General features: G+C 49.0%; 1 pseudogene; it reads right to left on the reverse strand.

Annotated features, from left to right (window-relative positions):
- Window positions 1-314: 314 nt before the first annotated feature.
- LOC147086145 (uncharacterized) lies at window positions 315-1,739 on the reverse strand (annotated as a pseudogene).
- Window positions 1,740-10,432: the final 8,693 nt, after the last annotated feature.

Below are 10,432 nucleotides of genomic sequence, written 5' to 3' on the forward strand. Positions count from 1 at the left end.
GTGAGAGAATAATGTCAGATGATTACAGGTAATCTTTCTAACTGCCATTTGTCGCACCTCAGCAGAGAGATAATCACAGCGGTCAAAGGTGTGAATGGTGTCCAATCAGGTAAGTCAGGAAAACATTACAGCAAAGAAAAATGAGGTGGGATCACAAGGGGTCAAATGTTGCAAATGCTGGGGGCTGTATGATAAACAAAAAACAGACCGAAAAACATTTTTTTCGCTGGAAATCACAGCAGGTCCGGCCGCATCTGTGTAGAGAGAACAAGCCAACTACGACTCGAGTCTGGGTGACCCTACGTCAGGTGGGGTTACATGTAACGTGACATGAACCCAAGACCGCGGTTGAGGCCATCCTCATGAGTGCGGAACTTGGCTATCAGTTTCTGCTCGACGATTTTGAGTTGTCGTGTGTCTCGAAGGCCGCCTTGGAGAATGCTTACCCGAAGATCGGAGGCTGAATGTCCTTGACTGCTGAAGTGTTCCCCGACTGGGAGGGAACACTCCTGCCTGGCGATTGTTGCACAGTGTCCGTTCATCCATTGTCGCAGTGTCTGCATGATCTCGCTGATATACCTTGCTCCGGGGCATCCTTTCCTGCAACGTATGACGTAGACAACTTTGGCCGAGTCACATGAGTATGTACCATGTAACTGGTGGGTGGTGTCCTCACGTGTGATGATGGTATCTGTGTTGATGATCTGGCATGTCTTGCAGAGGTTGCCGTGGCAGGGTTATGTGGTGTTGTGGTCGCTGTTCTCCTGAAATCTGGGTAATTTGCTGCGAACGATGTTCTGTTTGAGGTTAGGTGGCTGTTTGAAGGCGAGTAGAGGACGCGTGGGGATGGCCTTAGCAATGTGTTCGGCGTCATCGATGACATGTTGAAGGCTGCGAAGAATATGGCGTAGTTTCTCTGCTCTGGGGAAGTACTGGACGACGAATGGTACTCTGTTGGTTGTGTCCCATGTTTTTCTTCTGAGGAGGTCTATGCGATTTTTTGCTGTGGCCCGTCGGAACTGTCGATGGACGAGTCGAGCGTCATAACCCATTCTTACGAGGGCGTCTTTCACCGTCTGTAGGTGTCCATCGCATTCCTCTTCGCCTGAGCAGATCCGGTGTATTCGCAGGGCTTGTCCATAGGGGATGGCTTCTTTAACGTGATTAGGTTGGAAGCTGGAGAAGTGGAGCATCGTGAGGTTGTCCGTGGGCTTGCGGTAGAGTGAACTGCTGAGGTGTCCGTCTTTGATGGAGATTCGTGTGTCCAAGAATGAACCCGATTCTGAGGAGTAGTCCATGGTGAGTTTGATGGTGGGATGGAACTTGTTGATGTTATCGTGTAGTCTTTTCACTGATTCTTCGCCGTGGGTGCATAGGAAGAAAATGTCGTCGATGTATCAGGTATATAGCGTTTGTTGGAGGTCCTGTGTAGCGAAGAAATCTTGCTCGAACTTGTGCATGAAGGTGTTGGCATATTGGGGTGCGAGTTTGGTCCCCATGGCTGTTCCGTGTGTTTGGGTAAAGAACTGTTTGTTGAAGGTGAAGACATTGTGGTCAAGGATGAATCGGATGAGTTGTAGGATGGCGAATGGAGATTGGCTGTTGTTGGTGTTGAGTACTGAGGCTGTCGCAGCGATGCCGTCATCGTGGGGGATACTGGTGTAGAGTGCCGAGACGATCATCGTGGCGAGGAGTGTTCCTGGTTCAACTGGTCCGTGGGTGCTGAGTTTCTGAATTAAGTCTGTAGGGTTCCGTTGCCTGAAACGATAGGACGTCCGGGTGTGTTGGCTATATGTATCTTTGGGGGCAGTAGAAGTCTCCCACGCGGGGAGTACGTGGGATGAGAGCGCATAGGATGCTTTGAAGGTCTGGATCGAAGGTCTTGATCAGTCTGTTGAGTTGGCGGGTGTGTTCTTTGGTCGGACCTGTGGGTAACTGTCTGTAGTGTTCCTGGTTGTCCAGTTGTCGGTATGCTTCTTTGCAATAGTCCGTTCTGTTCTGTATGACGTTGTCTCCTTCTTTGTCTGCTGGTTTGATGACAATGTTGCGGTTGGTCTTGAGAGCGTGGATGGCGTTGCATTGTGCTCGGGTGACATTCTGGACTGTCTTGTGAGTGCGGCTCATGAATCTGGCGTTGATGCATCTCCTGACAGCTTGAGCATACATGTCAAGCTTAGGGCAGCGACCCTCCGGAGGGGTCCAATTTGACTCTTTCTTCTTCGGTTGCTGCACTGCGGATCCCTCTGTCTGCTGTTCCGGATCATTGATTGTCTCATTGGGTTCGCTGCTGACATCTTGGGATTTGTGGAAGAATTCCCGGAGCCTCATTCTCCTGATGAATTCCTCTGTGTCTGCCGTGAGACTGATGGGGTCCATTTTGGAGGTGGGGCAGAAGTTGAGCACTCAGCTGAGAACTTCATTTTCGTCTGGTTGAAGGGTGTGGTCGGACAAGATGACGATGGACTTCCCTGTGGTTTCAACCGTGGTACCAGGGATGGCTTAGTTGCTGCTGGTGGTGATGCCGAGTTTCTCAATCTTCCTGTTCTTGGTGTGCATGTAGGCAGAGTAGTTCCTTTGCCTCGCCTGTTTGGCAGTGTCACGTAGTTGGTCTGCTGTGTCCTGAGCACAGGCTGAGACTATGGACTCTATCTCGGTTTCGAGGTTGGCGTCTGCTGTAGAGCTGGTGTACGAGATGGTTGAGGAATGTGCGAGAGGTTCGACGGCAGAGTCTCTCAGCGTAGTCTGTGCTGTAGCTCGACTTGAGTGGGTTCGTGATCTGTAGTGCTTTTGGGATCTTGTCTGATTTCTTGCATCTCTGTAGAAATTTGATGTCTGTGTCAATATGCGCGATCTTCTTGGAGATCTTCTCCACTTTGAGCCGGCAGATTGTGGTGTCGATAGAAGTCATCGTGTGGAGATGCCGGAGTTGGACTGGGGTGGACAAATGTAAGAAGAATTCACACAACACCTGGTTATAGTCCAACAGTTTAATTTGATATCACATGCATTCGGAGCGCTGCTCCTTCGTCAGGTGAAGTGGAGAGATGCATAAAGACACAACTTATTGATGCGCTATCAATTACTCATAAAAGACTGAGAGTTAGAAGAGTAACTAAAGGCTTTTATTAACAACAGAATGGAGGTCTGCCTCGAGTGGTCGACTGGTCCAGGATACAAGGGCTGGGCGGGCCGGTACAAGATCTCGTAGTTGTAGGTGGAAAGTTCGATTCTCCACCTCAAGATCTTGTCATTTTTGATTTTGCCCCTCTGCTTGTTGTTAAACATAAAAGCAACTGAACGCTGGTCAGTGAGCAGGGTAAATCGTTTTCCGGCTAGGTAGTGCCTCCAATGACGCACAGCCTCCACAATCGCCTGGGCCTCCTTCTCAACAGCGGAGTGTCTGGTCTCCGGGCCTTGGAGGGTTCGTGAAAAGAAGGCCACGGGTCTCCCCGCCTGATTGAGGGTAGCGGCCAGGGCAAAGTCAGACGCGTCGCTTTCCACCTGGAAGGGGATGGATTCGTCCACTGCGTGCATGGTGGCTTTGGCAATGTCCTCCTTGATACGGTGGAAGGCTAAGCGGGCCTCTGCCGTCAAGGGAAAAGAGGTGGACTTGATCAGTGGACGGGCCTTGTCCGCATAGTAGGGGACCCACTGGGCGTAATAGGAGAAAAACCCTAGGCACCTCTTCAGGGCCTTGAGGCAGTGGGGCAGTGGAAGTTCCATAAGGGGACGCATCCGGTCGGGGTCGGGGCCGATGACTCCGTGTTCCACAACACAGCCAAGGATGGCGAGGCGGTTTGTGCGGAATATGCACTTCTCCTTGTTATATGTCAGGTTTAGGAGTTGGGCGGTGCGGAGAAATTTTTCGAGGTTTGCGTCATGGTCCTGCAAGTCACGGCCGCAGATGGTCACATTGTCCAGATATGGGAAAGTGGCCTGCAACGCATTTTGATCTACCATCCGGTCCATCTCCCTTTGGAAGACGGAGACCCCGTTGGTGAAGCCAAAGGGAACCCTAAGGAAGTGATAGAGGCGGCCGTTTGCCTCAAAGGCAGTGTACTGGCGGTCCTCAGGGCGGATGGGGAGCCGGTGGTACGCTGATTTCAGGTCAATGGTCGAGAAGACGCGGTACTGCGCGATCTGGTTGACCATATCAGCTATACGGGGGAGTGGGTAGGCGTCCAGCAGGGTGTAGCGATTTATTGTCTGGCTGTAGTCGATGACCAGGCGCTGCTTCTCGCCGGTCTTAACGACCACAACCTGGGCTCGCCAGGGGCTGGTGCTGCCCTCAATAATCCCTTCTTTCAGGAGCCGCTCCACTTCGGTTTTAATGAAAACCCTGTCCCCGGCACTGTATCGCCTGCTCTTTGTGGCGATGGGCTTACAGTCGGGGGTGAGGTTAGCAAACAGTTGGGGGGGGTGACTCTGAGTGTGGAGAGGTTGCACCTGGTGCGCGGCGGGCAGTTTGGAAGCTGCTGGCTGCGGACTGTGAGTGGGGGTAGGGGTCCACCGTACGCCATCGTAACACTTTTAAGGTGGCACTGAAAATCTAACCCCAGCAGGACGGCAGCGCAGAGGTCAGGCAGGACCAGAAGTTTAAAATGATCGTACACGGTCCCGTCTACTACGAGTGTCACCACGCAGTTGCCGCCGATGTCCGCCGACTGGGACTCGGAGGCCATAGAGATCCGCTGTTGCGCAGGCAGGACTGGGAGAGAGCAACGCCGCACCGTGTCGGGGTGGATGAAGCTCTCCGTGCTCCCAGAGTCAAAAAGGCAGATTGTATCGTGACCATTTACCTTAATGTCCATTGTGGAACTGGCCAGTTGGTGCGGTCTCGCTTGGTCCAGTGTAACGGATGCCAGCGTAGGGGTCGGTGTGTCGCTGCGGGTATCAGATGAGGCGGTGTCGGGGGCCTGCTGCGTCCCGGCTGCCGTCCAAGATGGCGGCATCCATGATCCCCATGTGGCTGGAGGCGTCCAAAATGGCTGCTGTACCGGTGATTCGCACATGGCCGGGGAGGTCCAAGATGGCGGCCCGCATGGCCCACACGCGGCGCTGCTGGGGTTCGGGGTGGCTTTGGCCCTGCAGACGCTAGCGTAGTGTCCCTTCTTCCCGCAGCCCGAGCAGATCGCGTTTTTCGCCGGGCAGCGCGCTCTGGGGTGTTTTGCCTGGCCACAGAAGTAGCATTTCTGGCCTTGGGGCACTGCTGTCTGGCCTTGGGACACTGCTGCGGTAGTTGGGCCGTTGTTGGGGTGTGGCTGGGGTGGCACGGCGCTATGAGGCGGTCCTACCATGTCCCAGGCTGTCATTCCCCGCGGCGTCCACGGTGCAGAGGAGTAGGCATCCATGCCCTGGTAGGCTGCATCCAACGATAGTGCGAGTTCAGAGGCCTTGTTGAGGTCGAGGTTACTCTGCTCCAACAGTCGCTGTCGGGTGTAATTGGATCTGTGGCCCGCTACAAAAGCGTCCCGGATAAGTTCCTCTGTGTACACGGCGGCCTTTACATCCTTACAACCACAGGACCAGCCTAGCACAGACAGTGCCTGAAGGTATTCCACGGTCGATTCCCCAGGTTGTTGTTTACGACTCCCCAGGAGATGCCTGGCGTACACTTCGTTCACTGGGCGCGTGTACTGGTCCTTGAGGAGCTTGATAGCGTCCGCGTACGAGGTCACGTCTTGGATGACCGAGTACACTCGGTGGTTCACTTTGGAGGTCAGGACATCCAGTTTGTCCTCGTCCGATTTGATTGCTTCGGAGGCGGTCAGGAATTTTTCGAAACACTTAAGCCAGTGAGTAAACTTGGTGGATGAGTCCGCCTCCCGATGATCTAAGTCCAGGCATGCTGGAGTGAGGATCTTCTCCATTATAAAAATGTTGTTAATAAAATTGATGCGCTATCAATTACTCATAAAAGACTGAGAGTTAGAAGAGTAACTAAAGGCTTTTATTAACAACAGAATGGAGGTCTGCCTCGAGTGGTCGACCGGTCCAGGATACAAGGGCTGGGGAGCAGTCGCCTTTATACTAGGACCTGTGGGAGGAGTCAGCCGAGGCATGTCCAGGCACGTACACAGTGGAATACAAACAGGACAAACAGGAAAACAAAGAGTGGTTTACCACACTTATATAGTCAGAGAATAAAGCAAGATGATTACAGGTAATCTTTCTAACTGCCATTTGTCGCACCTCGGCAGAGAGATAATGACAGCGATCAAAGGTGTGAATGGTGTCCAAACAGGTTAGTCAGGAAAACATAACAGCAAAGAACAATGAGGTGGGCTCACAAGGGATCAGATGTTGCAGATGCTGGGGTCTGTATGAAAAACAAAAAACAGACCGAAAAACATGTTTTTTGCTGGAAATTACAGCAGATCCGGCCGCATCAGTGCAGATAGCACAAGCCAACGACGAATCGAGTCTGGATGGCCCTACGTCATGTGGGGTTACATGTAGCGCGACATGAAGCCAAGATTGTGGTTTAGGCCATCCTCATGAGTGCGGAACTTGGCTATCAGTTTCTGCTCGACGATTTTGCGTTGTCGTGTGTCTCGAAGGCCGCCTTGGAAAATGCTTACCCGAAGATCGGAGGCTGAATGTCCTTGACTGCTGAAGTGTTCCCCGACTGGGAGGGAACAATCTTGTCTGGCGATTGTTGCACGGTGTCCGTTCTTCCGTTGTTGAAGTGTCTGCATGGTCTCGCTGATGTACCATGCTCCGGGGCATCCTTTCCTGCAACGTATGAGGTAGACAACGTTGGCCGAATCACATGAGTAAGTATCATGTACCTGGTGGATGGTGTCCTCACGTGTGATGATGGTATCTGTGTTGATGATCTGGAATGTCTTGCAGAGGTTGCCGTGGCAGGGTTGTGTGGTGTCGTGGTCGCTTTTCTCCTGAAACCTGGGTAATTTGCTGCGACAGATGGTCTGTTTGAGGTTAGGCAGCTGTTTGAAGGCGAGTAGTGGACTCGTGGGCCGACGGGCCAAAGCAACAAATCGCATGGACCTCCTCAGAAGACAAACGCAGGACACAACCAAAAGAGTACCCTTCGTCGTCCAGTACTTCCCCGGAGCAGAGAAACTACGCCATGTTCTTCGCAGCCTTCAACATGTCATCGATGATGACAAGCACCTTGCTAAGGCCATCCCCACAGGAAGGCAGATTATTATCAGAATGGCAATAGATTGGGAGACGGGGACGTGCAACGAGATCTGGGTATCCTTGTGCACCAGTCGCTGAAGGTAAACATGTAGGTGCAGCAGGCTGTTAAGAAGGCAAATGGTATTTTGGCCTTCGTAGCGAGAGGGTTTGAGTAAAGGAACAACGATGTCTTGCTCCAGTTGTACAGGGCCTTGGTTAGACCACATCTTGAGTATTGTGTGCAGTTTTGGTCGCCTTATCTGAGGAAGGATATTCTTGCCTTGGAAGGAGTTCAGCGAAGATTCACCAGGCTGATACCTGGGATGGTAGGAATGACGTATGAGGAGCGATTGTGTCGATTGGGCTTATACTCACTGGAGTTAAGAAGATTGAGATGGGATCTCATCGAAACCTATAAAATTCTGTCAGGCCTGGACAGACTAGATGCAGGAAGGATGTTTATGTTGGCCAGGGAGTCAAGAACCAGGGGTCATAGACTAAGGATAAGGGGTAAGCCACTTAGTACTGAAATGAGGAGGAATATCTTCACCCAGAGAGTGGTGAACCTGTGGAATTCTCTGCCACAGAGAGCGGTGGAGGCCAGTTCATTAAATATATTCAAAAAAGAGTTGGATATATTTCTTAAGGCTAAAGGGATCAAGGGATATGGGGAGAAGGCAGGGACAGGGTACTGAATTTGGATGATCAGCCATGATCTCATTGAATGGCGGAGCAGGCTCGAAGGGCCGAATGGCCTACTCCTGCTCCTATCTTCTATATGTCTATGTGAGAGACAGAGGTATATATACACAGAGATAGAGACAGAGACAGAGGTATATATACACAAAGATAGAGACAGAGACAAAGGTATATATACACAGAGATAGAGACAGAGACAGAGGTAAACATACATAGAGACAGAGACAGAGACAATGGCATGTATGAAAAGAGTTAGAGACAGAGGCAGAGGTAAATATACACAGAGATAGAGACAGAGACAGAGGCAGAGCTATATATTCAAAAAGATAGAGACAGAGACAGAGGCAGAGCTATATATTCAAAAAGATAGAGACAGAGACAGAGGTATTTATACACAGAGATAGAGACAGCGACAGAGGCAGAGGTATAAATACACAGAGATAGAGAGAGACAGAGGTATATATACACAGCCTGGCTATCGAAAAAGGCAGACACAGACAAACCTGGCTGACAAGAGAGGACAGGATATGCTCTCACTGCAGTCAGGGAGTGGTGGAGACAGAGATGCACTTCCTCACAGCTTGTGGAAAATATCAGGGCATAAGGGGGGATTTCTACCCAAAATTCACAAAAATATGCCCTGAATTCAAAAATGTGAATGAAGACCAAAAACTCCCATACCTATTAGGGGAACAGAGAAATTGTGTAACCTTAGTGGCGCACTATGTTACAGCTTCCCATAAACAGAGGGACAACCATTAAATCTAAGAATAGAGTATATACAAATTGCTTGAATGTATATTTATACACTCAGGGATATATCTGTTTATACACTGTATGGATAGATCTGCGATCATGTGTTCAATCATAAATGTTTTTTAGATGCTTTGGCAACATAAGATTTACCTGGTCATGCCAGTAAAGCGATTTGAATTGAATTGAATTGAATTGAAATTGATAGAGACAGAGGCAGAGGTAAATAGAAACATAATTAGAGCGAGAAACAGATGTATATATACAGAGAGACAGAGACAGAGGTAAATATACACAGAGATAGAGACAGCGACACAGGTAAATATACACAGAGGTAGAGACAGAGACAGAGGCTGAGCTACATATACACAGAGATAGAGACAGAGACAGAGGCAAATATACACAGAGATAGAGACAGAGACAGAGGCAGAGGTGTAAATACAAAGAGATAGAGACAGTGATAGAGGTATCTATAAACAGAGATAGAGACAGAGGCAGAGGAATATATAAAAAGAGACAGAGGTAAATATACACAGAGCTAGAGACAGAGGCAGAGGCAGAGGTATATTTACACAGAGATAGAGACAGAGGCAGAGGTATAAATGCTGAGAGATAGAGACAGAGACAGAGGCAGAGGTATATATACACAGAGATGGAGACAGACAGAGGCAGAGGTAAATGTACACAGATAAAGAGACAGAGACAGGTATAAATATAACACAGAGATAGAGACAGAGACAGAGGTATATATACACAGAGAAAAAGACAGAGACAATGGCGGAAGTAAATAAACATAGAGATAGAGACAGAGAGAGAGGCAGGGGTAAATAGACACACATATAGAGACAGAGGCAGAGGCAGAGGTATATAGACACGGAGACAGAGACAGAGGCAGAGGTACAAATATAGAGACATAGAGACAGAGGCAGAGGTATATATTCACAGAGATAGAGAGAGAGACAGTGGTATATATACACAGAGATAGAGAAGAGACAAAGGCAGAGGTAAATATACATAGATATAAAGACAGAGACAGAGGTAGATATACACAGAAATAGAGAGAGGGACATATGTAAATATACACAGAGACAGAGAGAGAGACAGAGGTGTATATACACAGAGATAGAGACAGAGGCAGTGGAAAATATAAATAGAGATCGAGACAGAGACAGAGGTAGATATACACAGAAATAGAGAGAGGGACATATGTAAATATACACAGAGACAGAGAGAGAGACAGAGGTATATATACACAGAGATAGAGACAGAGGCAGTGGTAAATATAAATAGAGATCGAGACAGAGACAGAGGTAAACATACACAGAGACAGAGACAGAGATAAATATACACAGAGATAGAGACAGAGACTGAGGTAAATATACACAGAGATAGAGAGAGAGACAGAGGTAAGTATACACAGAGACAGAGACAGAGACATATGGTATATATGAACAGAGTTAGAGACAGAGGCAGAGGTAAATATACACAGAAATAGAGACAGAGACAGAGGCAGAGCTATATATACACAGAGATAGAGACAGAGACAGTGGGAATTATACACAGAGATAGAGACAGAGACAGAGGCAGAGGTATAAATACACAGAGATAGAGAGAGACAGAGGCATATATACACAGAGATAGGGACAGAGGCAGAGGTAAATCGAAATAGAGATAGAGAGAGAAACAGATGTATATACAGAGAGAGACAGAGACAGAGGTAAATATACACAGAGATAGGGACAGCGACAGAGGTAAATATACACAGAGATAGAGACAGAGACAGAGACAGAGACAGAGGTATAATATATACACTGTGACAGAGTCAGAGACAGAG

The sequence above is a fragment of the Somniosus microcephalus genome, unplaced genomic scaffold (assembly GCF_052327205.1).
Source record: "Somniosus microcephalus isolate GS21.2 unplaced genomic scaffold, FLI_Smic_1.0 unresolved_chr8, whole genome shotgun sequence".
NCBI classification, from domain to species: Eukaryota; Metazoa; Chordata; class Chondrichthyes; order Squaliformes; family Somniosidae; genus Somniosus; species Somniosus microcephalus.